Source organism: Vulpes vulpes, chromosome 11 (genome assembly GCF_048418805.1).
Source record: "Vulpes vulpes isolate BD-2025 chromosome 11, VulVul3, whole genome shotgun sequence".
Taxonomy (NCBI): Eukaryota; Metazoa; Chordata; class Mammalia; order Carnivora; family Canidae; genus Vulpes; species Vulpes vulpes.
The window spans coordinates 96,409,564-96,426,837 of record NC_132790.1 but is presented as its reverse complement, the minus strand read 5'-3'; the positions used below and the strand labels follow the sequence as shown (position 1 = coordinate 96,426,837).

The 17,274-nt window shown below is 40.3% G+C and overlaps 2 protein-coding genes across 10 annotated transcripts in view; one reads left to right on the top strand and one right to left on the bottom strand.

Moving 5' to 3' along the window:
* MED12L (mediator complex subunit 12L) overlaps positions 1-17,274 on the bottom strand; it is a 323,809-nt gene that overhangs the window by 152,892 nt on the left and 153,643 nt on the right. The gene's annotated exons all lie outside the window — the stretch shown is intronic.
* Positions 1,138-17,274, top strand: part of P2RY14 (purinergic receptor P2Y14) — a 49,318-nt gene continuing 33,181 nt past the window's right edge. The window contains exon 1 of one of the 2 annotated variants that reach the window (XM_072727151.1): positions 1,138-1,245. The gene's annotated coding sequence lies outside the window, so the exon portion shown is untranslated. Of the gene's footprint in view, positions 1,365-17,274 lie in introns of both variants that reach the window. The other variant, XM_072727153.1, reaches the window with a different exon arrangement.

Genomic DNA, 17,274 nt, shown 5'->3' with positions numbered 1-17,274 from the left:
ATTGCAGCCCAAGCCAACAAGCCTCGAGACTGCATGCGCACAGGTGCTCTCGGCCTCATCAGCAAGAACTGCGTGGGCCCTGAGGAACAAGCAGAGAAGACTGGATCCCTCACCTAGACCAAAGCCAGAAGTGTCCCTAAACCATCTGGGGGTCCCCTGGGGCCTCTGCGTGGAGTATTAAGGATTAAGAGCGACTATTAAGTTTATGAATGAGGCCCAAAATAAGAAAAGGGAATGACCGGGTCTGACGGGGTCACAGCTCCATCTCCGGGGTCTGGAACACTGCCGACCAGGTGGTGGGTCCCCACAAAGTATCTAGAGCAGCACCTGGTTGGTCACAAGCACATAAGTACAAAGCATTGCTGGCACCGCGCGTGGATGTTTTTAAATCAAACCAGACTCGGCGAGTGACACCGGGAGCCCGTCCCCTGGCAGCGGGGCAGTGAGTGAGCACACCTGCGTCGCAGAGGGCGCGGCTTCCGGGTCACACAGGTGACAGGCTCTTGGGGCCCAGCTCCTGCCTCTTGCTTTCAGAACAGCAACATAAGCGGCACAAGCTAAGCGGAAGGCGAAGAGACGATGAGCTGCTCAGAAGCGCTGCTCTCAACCTGTCACTAAAGCTCCAACGTGGAAAGCCTAATGTGCGGATAAAAGGGACAGAAGCAGCACGTCTCACCTCACAGCTGTGGCCGCTGGTGTCAAACTGCTGATTTTCTCAAGCGCTAACTCTGCTCTTCCAGGGAGCCCGAGCTCCCGCTGCGAGCTGCCGTGGGGGGGGGGGGGGGGGGGCTCCAGGCAGAGCCACGTCTCCCCCCATCGCCTGCCCACGGCCGCTCCCCACCTGCACCGTGGCAAGTGGATGGGGAGCGTACACGTTCACACGGGAGCCCCATTTAGAGGTCACCTGGCCGATCGTTTGCCAAATGACGTGGGGATGTTGAAAAAAGTAGTAGAAAATTTCATGAGGATGGGGGAGGGGGGTGCAGGGGGAGGGAGGGAGCCAAGCTTTTTTTTGGATCATTGAAGGCAAAGAAGTAGCACAGAGGCCAGCTGACCCCCCCCCCCCATCCAAAGTTCCGACGGACCAACTGAGCAGTGACAGGAGACCTATTATTTTGCGGTTTCTGTCAAGTTCCTGATTTTCATCAGCTCTTGAAGACGAGCAGGAACTCGGCGCACAGGCCTAGTCTGGAGCATACCCTGAGACACTCTGAATTGAACTCGCAGGCGCAGAGCCCCGGGCAGGTAAGGAAGCCGCTTCCCCGCGAGAGAATGTGAGCACGTGTGAAAGGTGTATGGGGACAGAAATGATCTGTGAGCTGACAGCAACAGGGCCCGGTGACACCGGATGACCCCCATTCTCAGTAAGTCACTTTTTGTTTGAGATCTATAATGGGTTGCTATGGGAGTATATTTGCTCATACGGAGTCGGGGAACCAAATGTGAGAGATTTTATCATTGATGGCTACTTATGATGTCCAGTTGTGGCTGTTAAAATCTATCTGCGAAGAAGAGCTATCAAAGAAAATGCCTAAAAGGTATTTATCCAGGACAAACATTTTAAAAGCTTCGAAATGTGTATCAAAATTGCCTCTAAAAACTATAAAATCAATTATGACAATGCTTATAAGCTAGTGTGAGTGCTTTTGTTTGCAGTTGCATGTATGCCTAGAAATATAGTTATTATCCACATGTACATATATAGGTAAAAGCTTTTATCGTTGTTACTGGGATAACTTAACCCTAATAATACCTAATATGATATTTATTTGCCTCTGGAGATAATTGTAAGCTACAAAAATATCTCTCCTGCGCACAGCAAAAATCTGAGTTAATATGTTACTTATTATGGTAGATGACTAATCAGCTAAATTATTTCAAATACTTTAAACATTATGAATTTAAATTATACACAGGGGAATTGACACAGATCTACACTGTGAGCATATTCAACCAAACTCATGCAATCCATCTAGCCCAGAAATATTTTTTTAAGAAAGTACACCTAATCCTATGGAGACAAGGAATCAAAAATATCACATAGTGGGGGAAGAGGGGGGCACCTGGATGGCTAAGCCACTTAAGTGTCCAACTCTTGATTTCAGCTCAGGTCATGATCTCAGAGTCATAAGATCTAGCCCCACAATCAGGCTCCTTGCTGGGCGTGAAGGCTACTTTAAGTTTCTCTCTCTTCTTCTCCCTCTGCCCCTCCCACCTCTTTAAAAAAAAAAAAAAATCACACTGGCCCAAAAAAAAAAAACCACACACAAAAAAACAAAAATAACAAAAAAAACTCCTCACACCACACTAGAGTTTACATATTCATCTTGTTAAAACAAGCAGAGTTGAAACAAATTTTTTAGCCCTAAAAAAACTTAAATACCTGATCTTAACTGATAAGTTTAAAAAAAAATAAGAACACATAATGTACTCACCATAAAAATACCAAAATATTGTTTTTATGATTTTTGAGCACATGAATTATATGCTTCAATAAATTCTATAAATATATAAATTCACATAGAATAGTATGCACACACATACACAACTGGGAAGAGACACAAAAACTCTGAGCTATCGTGTCCGTAATAGTGTGGTAAGGAAGAAATGAGGGGAACCAAGATACTCAAAGCATGAAGACCCAATAAGGGGAAGTGGACAGGGTATGGAGAAAGAATTACCATTTGCTGAGATGTTGTAGTGCCCATTTTCCACTTGAGGAAGCAGGTAGACAAGATATAAGTATCCTCACCAAGGCCACCCAGCCGATCTCACCATGAACCTGAGTTCACTGAGAACATGGAAGGCACTTGTACTCCATTCATGGCAGCTCTGAGGCCACAGGGCTTCAATCAATTCAACTTCACCACTGCTACACCTACTCCCTCCCCTTCCACCCCCCTCCACCAAATCACTAATCAGCAGGTCCTAAAATCCTCTTCAACTACTTTCATCCTCAATCATGTATTTGTAGGTTAGTACTTATAATTCTCTGGCTATAAGAATGTTCAATCTGATATCAGGAACATATACTAGGGGGCAAGCTATACTTGAAACATAAATTACAATTATCCCTGACATTCTTAAACACAATACAAGTTGGGGGGAAGTGGTGGCAGCAATAGAAAAAAAGTTTCCTAAAGTCAAGAGAATTGGGGGAAAGATTGGTGGGGGGGGGGGGGGGCGTGCAATTTAAAATACCTAGTGAGTACACTAGGAAGCAAGGTACTGAGTAAGTACCTTCTAAGAGGCCAGGCCACCAAACTCCCTAAGTCCCATTCCCTGATGTAAAATTCCCGGTTGATGCTGTTTATCTGGGGGTCCTTACTTTGAGAATTATCAATCTACAACTGAAACCCACTTCACATTTGCCTTACTAATAACACGGTCTACAATGTAAGCCAGTTAAAGACAGGGCAAAATAATGAATAAAGGCTTAATAAGCAAAACCACCATATAATCCCTATATAATTAGATACGACATTGTTCTTATCAGAAAAAGGAAGGAAGGAAGCAAGGAAGGGAAAAAGAGAGACAAGGTATATTAGATCTAAGATCTGGAGTCGGCCTTCTGGAGTCAGCTGCAAGACAGAGGAATAGTGCTGCCTCTAGAGTGAATTTAGGGTGGAGGCTTCCTAAGCCTCTATCTCTCTGGTAAGAATCCAGAATCACATTTATGTCATTTGGTTTCCGCATTTCCTTGAAGGTTAGGTTGGTATCAAGTAAGCTGTCTCAACTTCCCAGGATGAGCAGTTTCTGGAATCCCAAGAACAGACCAGTCCAGAGATAAGAGGCTGAAGCCAACATAAGCTTTTTCTGCCATCCTCCTTATGGGTATCCTCACTTGCAGGAGGCTCTCTAATAGAGGACAACTGGACAATAAGGAGAGTTTGTTTCAAATGAAAATCACATCATCTGCATAAGAGCACCAAGCCTTGTTAGGTAGGGCAGTGGCTCCTAAAATGTAGTCCCCAGACAAGATGCATCAACAGCACCAGTGAACTTGTTAGGTAAGCCAAGTTTTGACCCCAGAACTACTGAATTATGAAATTTTGAGAATGGAGCTTGGCAATCTGTGTTTTAACAAGCCCTCTAGGTGATCTGCTGCACATTCCATTTTGAATCCCACTGGGTAAAAGCACCATACATCCTGGGACAGGGTTGGGCACGACTGTAAGTAGTACCCCACCCCTACTTCCTACTTGAGAAGCATCCTGGTTTGGACAGTTACTTATATGGTCATCCTTACATTTCAGATTAAAACAGCACAAAGGGGATTCATTGGCCGGACTCTATTTACTACTTGGGATTTCAAATTAGCTTCAAGTCTGCTGCCACATGCTGATACTAAACGCACAGCGTCCCTGAGTGCTGAAAAATGCATTGCCTCATAAAAGTCTAGGGGACAGGGCTAGAGAAACCAATTCAGTAGAGGTATCCTAGCTTTACCAAAAAATTACTAGCACTACATAAAATGCCCAGCTTCCTAAGCAGTATAGGGGATAAGTCTCCTCCATCATTACGTTTAAAATCCTTCTAACTAAATATTCTGGCTCAGGGCACCTGGGTGGCTCAGTTGGTTAAGCGTCTTAGGCTCAGATCACCATCCCAGTGTCCTGGGATAGATTCCCACACCTGCTCAGCAGGGAGTCTGCTTCTCCCTCTCCTTCTGCCACTCCCCAATTGTACACTCTCTCTTAAATACATATGACAGATAGACTGACAGAATTTTCTGTCTCCTCTACAGAGCGTTCTCTTCTCCCCCTGAGCACCCTCAAAAGTACAAGCCTAGCAGGTAATTTACTAGCTTTATTTTTATGATAATTTAGCTATATTAATTTCCAGAAAAACCAAGTTTTCCACAATCTCCCCAATCCCACCTGTTCTCTTAAAGGCAAAGTAAAATGTTGGCCATGTGCTTTTGGATCGGATCAATTTTTCATTCCTTTGAAATCCTTTGTCTTCACACAACCTAAGCGAAGTTGCTGTTTTTTAATTCAACTCTAAAGTCTTCCATCTGTTGTTTCTGAGAAGCATCAAAGGCCTCAGACACCATGTTCCGAACCTTCATCTCCCAGATAAAATAATCATAAAGGGGTGGTAGCTTCTACTCAATTATATAACACCTGTTGTTGAAGTTATGATCTCAAAGAGACAAAGATCGGCTATTTGGCTGCTCAGATTTGACCCAAAGGAGACTGCACTTTGGTGTGGTCACTTGGACAAAGAATCTGATTCTCAGGCAGCCTGGGTGGCTCAGCAGTTTAGCGCAGCCTTCAGCCCAGGACGTGATCCTGGAGTCCTGGGATAGAGGCCCATGTCGGGCTCCCTACGTGGAGCCTGCTCCTCCCTCTGCCTGTGTCTCTGCCTCTCTGTCTCTCATGAATAAATAAATAAAATCTTAAAAAAAAAAAAGAAAAGAATCATCTGATTCTCAATTTTCCAGGATGACACACACTTATTTTCATCCTGTCACTGGACTATAGCAACAATTAGACACCCAACCTGTCAAGTGTTCTTTTATTGTGGGAGAGATACCTATGCTGGAAAGTAGGACTCACCCACTGCTTAGAGTCTTCCCAGTGAGTGATCAATGCCTGGTACATGAGCTCACCAAAGACTTCATCTGAGGAATGTTTCCATCCTGCTACAGAGAGTGAATGAAATCTTCACATTCTAGACCTATTTCAGTCATTCATTCACTCATTCATTCATTCAGTCAACACTGATTCCATAAAAATGTGCCCACCATGATTCTAGATGCTAGGGGTACCTCAGCAGGCAGCAGATTCCCTGACCTCATGCAGCTTACATTCTAACAGGCACAAGGACAAGCCATGACCCCTTCAATTCTTTCTCTGACGAAATGATATTTATTCAGTTATGACAAAAATCTTTGGGCATACTTTAATGTACTAGATTATATTTTGATTCCTTTATAGAGATTTGAAGGGAACTCATCCCATTAGAAGCCAAACAACAATTATGAACTTGATCTGATCCCTGACCTAACGCTATTAGACGCTAATAGCCCTACGTGCACTGATGACAAAAACAGGATATGGAAAATGATACAAAATTCAGTTAAATATCCTAAGAGATGGCTGTAGCATTGAACATTCTCTTTTTCCTGGTCCTGAAAATGCCTATCTAGGTTTCTGCATAAGGATCTCACTGCCTCTTTCCTTATGTCAAGCATCTCTGCATGTACCAATTTTATAGAAGTGAAAAAAGGAAGAGAGAGGGTATGTTCTGAGATCAAACGAAAACCTAAAATGTAAGAGTAGCTGTCATGTTATCACGGAGTCTATGAAGAGTGTGAACACAGTAGCCAGCTCTTTCACCAGGGCCACTGAGACAGGTAGCAGGTCAACAACAACAACAAAAAAGGGAAACAAAGTCAGAATCATTTTCAGGAAAGGAGATCTCCTTTAAAAACATTTTGTCTTAAAATACTTAATGTACACTACTGCCTAATCTTTTGGACAAGACTTTTTTCTTTCTTTTTTTCCCCCACCCCGAGTAATTATCCTTCATTAAACAGAACATTACCATACTGCCAGTCATGTCTAGTTTTTTGGTTTATTTCAAATAGTAGGAGAATTTTAAAATATTTAAGAAGCCGTGTGAGTAAAAAGAACAAAATAAAAAACCCAGACCTAGATTCTTTTTTTTTACGTCTTTTCAGATTTTATTCCATGAATATTTCATTTTATACTGCTAAAGTCACATATGTATGTTAGTATCTTTCTTTTTTCATGTTCCATCATATATAACACAAACATTCTTGCAGAACACTAACAATTCTGCAAAGTTATTATCCTTAATAGCTTCCTAATATCCTTGTCCCGAATCGGCCTGTTATTTATCTAAGCAATCCACTAATTTGAGACATGTTCAGTGCTTCCACTGTTTGGTTATGATAAATAATATACTGATGAATTCAAATGTTGTTCTGTACATAGGGGTTGTGTTTTTAGTAGTATATTCGTACGCTAGAATCACAGGGTCAATGAAGGTAAATGAAGGTCTCGATTCACATCACCAAACTGCCTTCCCTAAAAACTGCACATTGAGGGACACCTGGGTAGCTCAGGGGCTGCGTGTCTGCATTTCCTGTTTGACCTTTTCCTGGGAGCCAATGTCATACATATTCCCTGCCATCTTTCCAATACCCTATACCATTTATACATAGTTTACAGTAGGCTTTCAACAGCCTTTGCTCTAAATGTAAGTTTTAAACCTTTGGTTTTTTTTTCCCCTCACTTAATTTAGGTTGAAGTGTAAACTACATAGGATAAAATGGAAAGCAGGTTTTAAATGTAAATTAAATGAGTTCTGACACCAAGTAAACACCACCTAACCTACTATATTTTCCATCACAAAAGTTCTATTATATTTCTTTCCACTCACAGGTGTCCACATTCCCCATTTGTCACTAGACCTTAGTTTTACCTGTAGAGAATTGCATTTAAATAGAATCACATAGTATATGCCCTTTGTGTCTGATTTCTTTTGCTCAATTTGTTTCAAGACGACTGAGATCGATAGTACTACTGGCATGTGTCATTCCTCTTGATCACTAAGTGGTGTAAGTATACCATCATTTCCTTATTTATTTTAATCTATTGATGAACATTTGGGTCATGCCCAATATCTGCCTGTTACGAATAGAGTTGCTATGAACATTCTAGTAAAAGTCTTTTTACGGACATACGCTTTCATTTCTCTTAGGTAAACAGCTAAGGAATTAAATTACTAGCTCATTAGCTGTATGTTAACCTGATTACAAGTTACCAAATGGTTTTCCAAAGTAGATTTTCTGCTCCAACTAAAAATTATGGAAGTACTAATTGTTCTATTTCCTTGTAAACAGAATTGTCAGGGTTTTTTTGGTATCTGTGGGTTTTTGTTGATGTGGGGTTTGGGGGGTTTTCTGGGGCTTTTGTTTTGGTTTGGTTTTTTTTGCCATTCTAATGGGTGTTAAGTAGTATCTCATCATTTTAATTTGCATTTCCCTGATGACTCACAATGCTGAACATCTTTTCAGGTGTTGCCTGGTCAAGTATCTTCTTTTGTGAATTGTTTCTTCAAGTCTTTCAGCCATTTTTTTTTTAATTGAGTAATGAAAAATTCTTTAAGTAGTCTGAGTCCTTTAACTGAGGTATTTATTATGAATTTTTCCTCCCAATCTGTGGTTTACCCTTCATTTTCTTAATGGTATCGAATGAAAAGTGGAAGTTTTTAAATTTTGACAAGGTATAATTTATTAACGTTCTACTTTATGGTTAGTGCATTTGGTATCCTAATAAACTGCTGCCTATCCAAGGCTGTGAAGATATTCTATGTTTTCCTCTAGAAGCTTTAGGGTTTTGGTTTTATATTTATATTTAGTATATAATCCATTTGAATTACTTCTTTGATTCCTTATTTCATTTGGTAATAGATCTCTGCAGAGAGGAAGCGATCTAAAAGCAGTGTTGGCACATTTATAAATGCCTCCATAGGTTAAGAGAAATGCATTTTGAAAACCTGTTATAAAGGCCTATGCTCAGTCCCAGGGACATCCTGGATAGAAAACCTACTAATAGCAACACAGAATATCCATTTGAAAGTGATGGTCTGGCCCTGCCTTATGATAAGCTTTTGACTTGAGTAGGGATAATCCAAAATTCCCATTTCTTTATGAAGAGCAGTTTAATCCAGCACAGGAAACAGAGAACAGTTTGCTCACATTATTTTCTTCCTCTTTGAATATACATTAGAACAATTACCATGTCATTAGTATAGACTGAATTCCCTTTAATGAATTAGGCTCCATAAAAATCAGTCAAGTGATTCCCAGCAGCTCTGTTGAAAACTGACTTTAAAAGAATAAATATTACTCTCAAGGGACATATTTTCTATAGGCTAAAACATACGCATCATTTCATAAGATTCAGATGAGTTTTAAAAACGTTTTACTAGTATTTCTTCTAGAAAACATGGCAACTCAAAGCATAAAGAGAATTATTCCTGCTATTCAGATAAAGAATATATTACCTAATGCATCTTAAAATAAAGCACTTCAAGCTACTGCCTGGAGACTTTACTAAGAAAACACAAGATTGAAAGGAGTTCTTTTCCTTTATTAGGGCTTGGAGAAATTAACAAATTAATGAGGATCACAGAACATTTTGTAAGTGCTTAGCAATGCAGCCGATAAAACAATCTACATGCTAAGAAATGAACAGACAATTCTGATGAGCTGCTTCCTTGCAGACACTGAGCCAAAACACACTCCCTGTTTAGCAAGTCTCATTTCTTATTACCTGCCTTAGCACTGAAGTTTCCACACTACAACTGAGGAACTGCCACAGGAAAACTCTGTGCATCTACCCAAGGACCTAGGCACACATTTGTAGCTTCCACATCCTCTATTTTTAATGACTGCCAAGATTTGCAAGCTCACATTGCTTAGAAAATTATCAACAATAGTTTCTTTTTTTTTAATTTTTATTTATTTATGATAGTCACAGAGAGAGAGAGAGAGAGAGAGAGAGAGGCAGAGACACAGGCAGAGGGAGAAGCAGGCTCCATGCACCAGGAGCCCGACGTGGGATTTGATCCCGGGTCTCCAGGATCGCGCCCTGGGCCAAAGGCAGGCACCAAACCGCTGCGCCACCCAGGGATCCCTCAACAATAGTTTCTTAGAATTTAGGGTGAGACAGAAGAAGAGAAAGCATCATATAAACCCGGAATTGTTCCTTTTTGAAGAGAAAAGGAGTTTTCATGTCTAGCTACTTACATGTGGTGAAGTTACGCATTTAAATTGCTTTCCTCATCAAGTATTTCAATTATCGCCATTCCCTTAATAGCACTTCATTACTTTTACGCCTAAATGTAGAATTCTTTCCACAGCTGAAGGTCAGAAAGAATAAAAGCAGCCAAAAAAAAAAAAAAAAAAAAACCACTCCCAGTAAGGAATATTGTCTTAAGCCATATATTCTATGAAGTGCTTAGTTAATGGTTCCAATAACAGTCAAAATAAACTTTTCATTTAAAGAATATAAGAAACTAACATTCTAGAAATACACTCCAGAATGAGCCGCCCAGACTGTATTTAATTAGAAAAGTTTTCTAGTACTTTATAGCACTGATATACTTCACGAATGCCAGCCATGAAATAAATCTTAAATTCCCCTAAAATCCATTTTAAATCACATTGAAAGCACCGCATGAGAGACTGCAGGACTTTCAAGTCAGGAGGGATTGTACAGAAGTTTTCGAATCCTAAGGCATGCATGTGAGGACTGAGCACACTACTTCCTCCCTAGGCAGAGGTAGCTTTTCTTTCAAAGACCATCTGTAGCATTTTTTTTCTTCTCACTTTTGACTTTCTTAACAAGCAGACACTTGCCCAGTGTGCATGCTTTATTTTCCCTGTGCCAAACCACCAAGTCCCAAAGCTTTTCCCCCAGGGCTGGAGTTCCGTTATGCTGGTATGTTTGTATCACTGATTCATGCACTTCTTTATTAACTTAAAATCTTCAAGGTACTAGAACATAAGAGAATATTCAAAGAAAATAACCTGCAGCACCCTCTCCCATCCCTTTCTCATACAGCTAAGACTAATGTGAAAATCAAAAAAACATAACCCCTCGCCCCAAAAGGACTCTACTATTATATAACAACTGTTTTTTTGTGCAAATACAATTTTAATTATGTCTAAAGTCTAGGCAAACGGAGTTTAATGTTAAGTTGATTCACTCAACAACAAAATGCTTTCCTTTGGGGCTGGTCCTGTGACTATGAGCCTAGAAGATACTTCAGTTTGTGATTTTCAGACACATTCACAAACTTATTTGCATTTTAAGTTTGATTAAGTGCATGTTCTCATTTTAACAGAGGCCTTTGAGTCCCTCAGAAATAGAGACCATGAAGAGAAATCTAATTATTTAAGAGGAATCAAATGGGTCTCCCCACAAACTCACCAAGCCAGGGAGCTGCCATTAGCATGAAGTTTCCATAGTTGTGTTGTACCACAAACAGAAGTACTAAGGACAAAGAAGGAACTGAAAGAGGGCAAAATACGATAGCATCAAAGCCAAAGGCACCTGTGTGCACTGCCAAGTAGAACATATGCCGGGGGCTCTGGAACTCCTGTAGTTAAGTCCAAGACACAAATAATCAAACATCCCCTTGGACCAGAACAAGTCTGGTCAGTTCAACTAGACTCATCCAGGACAGGATTCTCCTGCCTCTCCCTGCCACCTTCAATTCTCAGGGACAAGAAGCCTTGTTCCAGCCCCTCCTATTATTCCCTGGAAAGGTGGGAGACCCCTCTAAATCAGAGTTGTTATGACTGTATTTGTCAGGAGGAACTTCCAATCCAACAAAATCTTAGAACATTAATACATCAGATACAGAAACAGAAATGATCTTGATAAGGCTGGGGGGAGACTACTCTGTCAGCCTCCCTCAAACGCTCCCCTGGAAAGCCCTTGAGCCTTGCCCAGAAGACAGCCAGGAAGAAGTGTGAAACTGCTGCCCACATGCTTCCTCATAAAGAGTATTATTATGATGAGCCAGCTGTACACTGCCTGTTTTGCTGGTGGTGGTGGTGGGGGGGGGAGCCCTGGACATCCAGTACAACTGCCATCACCGACTTGAAAAAGGATTAGGGACATAGAAGAGAATAATCTGCAAGTGGGCATTTGAGATGACAATGAAGACTCATAAAAGTGTTTTCACGACGTAAGATACAAATACAAAAATACAACTTAAAACTAGAAAAAAAGTGACACTCAAGGGCAAGAAATCAATCCATGGTACTTTTTGGCTTTTTGAAAAATTCTCAGAAACTACGTTTGTACTCTGAAAAATAAGCTGAACGACAGAGAGTTTCTCTGACCTCTAAAAAGATTTACTCTCGGCTTCTGTGATCAATATTCAGGCGAAAGTCTCAATATAGTCCATCATACATTATATTCTACAAGCTTCTCCCCTTCCTTTATTCCTTCCTTCATTAGTTCAACAAGTATTCATTGAGTACTTCCCTTGTGCCAGGCACTGTTCCAGCTGCCGAAGACACAGCATTGAATGAGACAAAGAGCCTTACTTCAGGAGCTCATAATCCTGGGGAAAGACACACACTAAACAAATAACCCAACAGCATAATGAGTAGTTCTGCAATGAGAAGAATGGGGGCTGGACACAGGGTAGAGTGCCCTGCGGATGGGGCTATCAGGAGCAATCACAATAAAATGAGAAGACAAAGAGGGAGGAAAAGCATATGCAAAGCCTACAAGATGGGCTGACAAGTTGGAGGAAGGCCAGCAAAAGCAAGAAGACCAATGCAGCTGCAACAGATGGAGGCAGGGAACAGGTGCAGGGCAGGTGCCAGCCAGATAACAGAGGGCCATTCAGGCCGTGATCAAAATCTGGATTTTTATTGTGTTATAGGAAGCCCTACTTCACCCCACTTCCTTGGGTGGTTAGAGCAAAGGAGCACCAAGACATAATTTGTCTTCTCAGAGGTCCCTCTTGTACTTGGCTGGAGAAGAGGCCATAGGGGTGCCTCGGGGAGAGGGGTGTGGAGGCAGAAGGCCACATAAGAGACTCCTGCTTCCCAGCACTGATGATGAACTGAGAGAAGTTTTTAAACACATAAATTAAATGGCAATTTGAGGAAGAATAATTTCAGAGAAAAAGCATTCCATTGAATATAACCTCCGTACTGGGGGTTATGAGCACTTTATACAATTAGATACCAACTAATGAGCTTAAGTTTGGATTTTTGAGAGACTGGCCATAAGAAATTTTCAGTAAGAGGGCTTAGATGGCTTCCTCTTTCTTCTCTGCTAAAACACACCCTTCCTGCCCTTATGAAAAGGGTTCGGTTCTTTAAAACCTAGGACAGTGTGCACAATAATTATTTAATTTTACACCAGAATGAGCCCAAACCCTTCCTGATACCCACCAAATAAATGTTAGCAAAATAATGGAAATAATTATAGTGGTGGAACTGAAAACCAACCTCAAAACACAATCTTCAGAGTTATGAGGGGAAAAAGGAAGGAGCAAGGAAATGACGTATATTTATAATAATGAGGAAAATATGAAATAATCCCAACACATATCAATCATGAAATGGCTACAACATGATTCTTTCCTCAATGGGATGGTGTGCAATTATTCAAAAGAAAATAGTAGAGCTTTAAAACCTGACATGGAGAAGTCACCTACGTATATTGGAGTGGGTTGGAGGCTGGACACCACAGTGGGTAAGAGATCTCAACCTCTGTCCACTGTTACCTACCTTTCTAATATTTAATAATTACTAACATCTATTGAGCGCTTTCTACATGTTAGGCACTTCACTAATATTATGAGAGTATTATACCTCACTGAAGTCTTATAATAATCCTATGGGGAAAAGTTATTCTCATTTAATAAATGAGTTAAAGTATTTTAGCTAGACTAAGCTGATGAGTTGGGTAGGTCAGATTTGAATCCAGGTATTTCAACTCTGCAGTTCACAATCTTAGCCTCTATATTATTTATCTCTTAGAGATGAGTCCTTATTCGTTGCGTGTATTAAATCAATTCACTCTTGGATTCTCTTTCAAATGACATTAAAGAAAAAATATCCACTTAGTGTTCTGGGAAATAATTTTAAGGAAAATTAAATAAATGGTGAAACATGCAAAGTTCATGACATTTTGAAAAGTCTGTATAAGCCTAATTGGCATTAAACTCGAGATCAAAGTGCAAGGCAACTTTACAAAGAAGTCTGTTTTATTTATTTATTTAAGATTTTATTTATGTATTCATGAGAGACAGAGAGAGAGGCAGAGACACGGGCAGAGGGAGAAGCAGGCTCCACGCAGGGAGCATTTCTAGGGAATCCTCAGACTATGCTGATGCTCCCAGTCCAAGTCCAGGGAATCATACCTTAAGATTCAGTGATTTAAGGAATTATATGGGCATTTTGGCTTTATCCTAAGGGCAAGCAACCAATCTCTCCTAACAGTAATATAAAAAACTAATGGGGGATCCCTGGGTGGCGCAGCGGTTTGGCGCCTGCCTTTGGCCCAGGGCACGATCCTGGAGACCCGGGATCGAATCCCACGTCAGGCTCCCGGTGCATGGAGCCTGCTTCTCCCTCTGCCTGTGTCTCTGCCTCTCTCTCTCTCTCTCTCTGTGTGACTATCATAAATAAATAAAAATTTAAAAAAAATTTTAAAAAAATAAATAAATAAATAAAAAATAAAATAAAAAATAAAAAACTAATGGCCATCTCTCCATAACATGCCAGTGAGTTGTCTACCTAGTAGGAGCCATTCAGTTTTGGCTTCCTCATCACGAAACCTTCCACCTCACGTTTTATGTAAGGTATACTTGACCATCATTTTAATTCAATTTGACAAATATTTATCAAATTCCTTATATCCAATTAGAGATTAGAAACTAGATTTTGATATTTGTATAAAACAGTGGCTGCCAGTCTATTTCCATCATTGCTACCACCTCTGCTTTTTTTGTCTCTTCAACATTCATACATGCAAAATATCTCCCTACTCTCTCTTATACACATGTATTTTCACATGAGTTTGAGAAGAAGTATAGAAAACTCCACCTCTCTCACTTCAGAATTAAATGCATAAACAAACATGGCTCTGAAGATCTAGATGCTCCCCCTAAGAGAATCAAAGCCAATGTCATGTAATCATTAAACACACAGGAATCACCAGGCCACGCCAGACCTGAAACACACAAAACGAAAGCCGAGACACCTCCATGACCTCAAGGACCTCAGTCTGAGGAGATGAACAAAAGGAGGCCAGCATCATGGCCTCAGGATAAAGGTCAAGGTGAAGTACCCTGCAGAACCTTAGCTTTGACTCTAATTTAGTGTGAGTGCAACCACAGCTGAGATGCATTCTGAATAGGAAAAAAATACCTAGTCATTTACACAAATAAAAAGTTTATTACTTTTCTTTAAGATTAGATCCTAACTCCCACATCCTCAGGACAATGATCATCAGGGAACAAAGCTGGCCAACATTAAGTTGTACTTAAGTAAACAGTCATTAAAAGCTAGTTTTAAAGGTATTTGTAGAGCTAGGTGAAGAATTAAATAAGAGGTGAACTTAAGATTTTAGAGAAGATGACCTTTTGACTCCTCTTTCCATGTACAAATACCATGTCCATTAAATTTCAATAGCCCTCATTCTTTTTACAACTAAAACATACTCCTACTCAGCCACCAGAACCCTGCCAATGACTTCCCTAGCCACAATCGTCAGGATAGTGAGGACCCACTACATCCCTGGCAGTTAGCTGAACACTAGAGTTGGCCAAAAAAAATAGAAAATGCCCAACGTCCCCTTCTAGAGTATGTTCAAACCTGAAATATTTATCACAATAAAAAAGGGAATTAATTCCAAATCATTTGGAAATAAAACATAGGGATCACAGAAGGGAGAGAATAGGATAGACTCATTAACTGTCAGATTCACGAAGGAATCAGAATTAGAAAAAAAAAAAAAAAAAGATCCAAGAAAGAATACAATGAGTCTACACTGTAAGCCAAGACTTTTTAAACTTTGGTTTGGAAAAGCAATGTGTTCACTGAGTGGTTGGAGAAAGAATCCTCCTAAAGACTAGCACGGGGTATTTATACATAGAAGATGCTCAGTAAGTTGGTTCATAGCAAAGGCCAATCCTCTGTCATAGCATTCACTACAAAGAGGGACATGGTAAATTCTGTCTTGAAGCTCATTTTAAGGTTTCAGATAAGTCCTGGGCTTTCAAAAGATTTTAGGTATTCAACACTTCTATCTAAGACGCTTGGATGGCTCAGTTGGTTAAGTGTCCAACTCTTGATCTCAGCTCAGGTCTTGATCTCAGGGTTGGAAGTTCAAGCCCCATGTCACTGGATGCCACATTGGGTGTGAAGCCTACATTTAAAAAAGAAAGAAAAAAAATTCTATTCTGTCTACCCGAAATGTGCCTATCTTAGAGTAAACATATGTACTGGTTTGTCTAGGGCAGCCCCAGTTCACTCCTGCAGATCCAAGTTAATTATAATTAACACTCACTCTCAAAAGCATCCCAACTTAAAAAATAAGTTATAAGATCACCCTATCCAATCCATTTTGGCCAAGCCTTTGGTAAATGAAATCCCTTCAAAAGCATTTTCTGCAATGATGTACTTCAGGTCAGAAAGGTTTATCCTCAAATCTTAAAGGTAAGAAGAAAAATCTATCACAGTTCAAAAGGAGGACCTATTTCTGAAAGAAAGCCAGATGTTCATAGCACACCACCAAGCACGCCAGTCTCAATTCACTGGTTTTGAATTACTAAAATATCTATGAAACTCGTGGTTGCATGTTGTGGGATAGGCTTATTCTACAACAAATACATCTTCTAGAATGATATGGTTTTCCAACTGTATTCCTTAACCATAGCGAATCACAGACATGCCGTGGGGGCAATGGTAGAGAATGAACAGCTAGGCTAACCCCTACCCGCATCTCTACCTGCAAAGGTATACCATCTATTTTATCCACTAGGACTTTACCTAAGCTTTCAAGCTAAGTCGACCTGTAGTCGACTACTCAAAACAAAACAAAAAAGTACACATGCATGCACAGCTTTAGAACTAACGTTGCTAGAACCAGAGTCTGGACAAACATTTTAGAAAGCCACTAGAAGAACTGCAAAAGAATCATAATAATAAATTAATTGTCTAAGAATTTTAAGAAAAGGCTCTTAAGTAACTCAATATGCTCATTAAAACTGAGGCAATGGCATGGGGGAGAGGGGTGCGACATCTGGCTGGCTCAGTCAGTGGAGCACTTAATGCTTCATTCTCAGGGTCCTGAGATCGATCTCTACTTTGGGCATAGAGCCTACATAAAAAGAATTTTAAAAAACAAAACGAAACAAAAAAAGTGCTGAGGCTTTAACTGAGCCATTGAGCATATGAGTAAAAAGCCTATTATCACAGCATCCTCTCCATCCTCATTCTTTGCCCACCTCTGTCCATCTTTTGCACACAATCCCCCAAACCCTACTATTGACATGAAGTGCTCAGGTCCTATTTGCACAATCTCTACATGGTAATGCAACTATAAAACACGGTTGGATGCCCAGCAATCAAAATGCTGGAGTCTGTTTCAAAATATGCCTACCAAAAAGTGGTGGGCGTTGAAGAGAATACAATTATCCTAATTTGAAAAAAAAAAATCAACAAAAATCAATCAAAAAATACTAGTATATACAGCT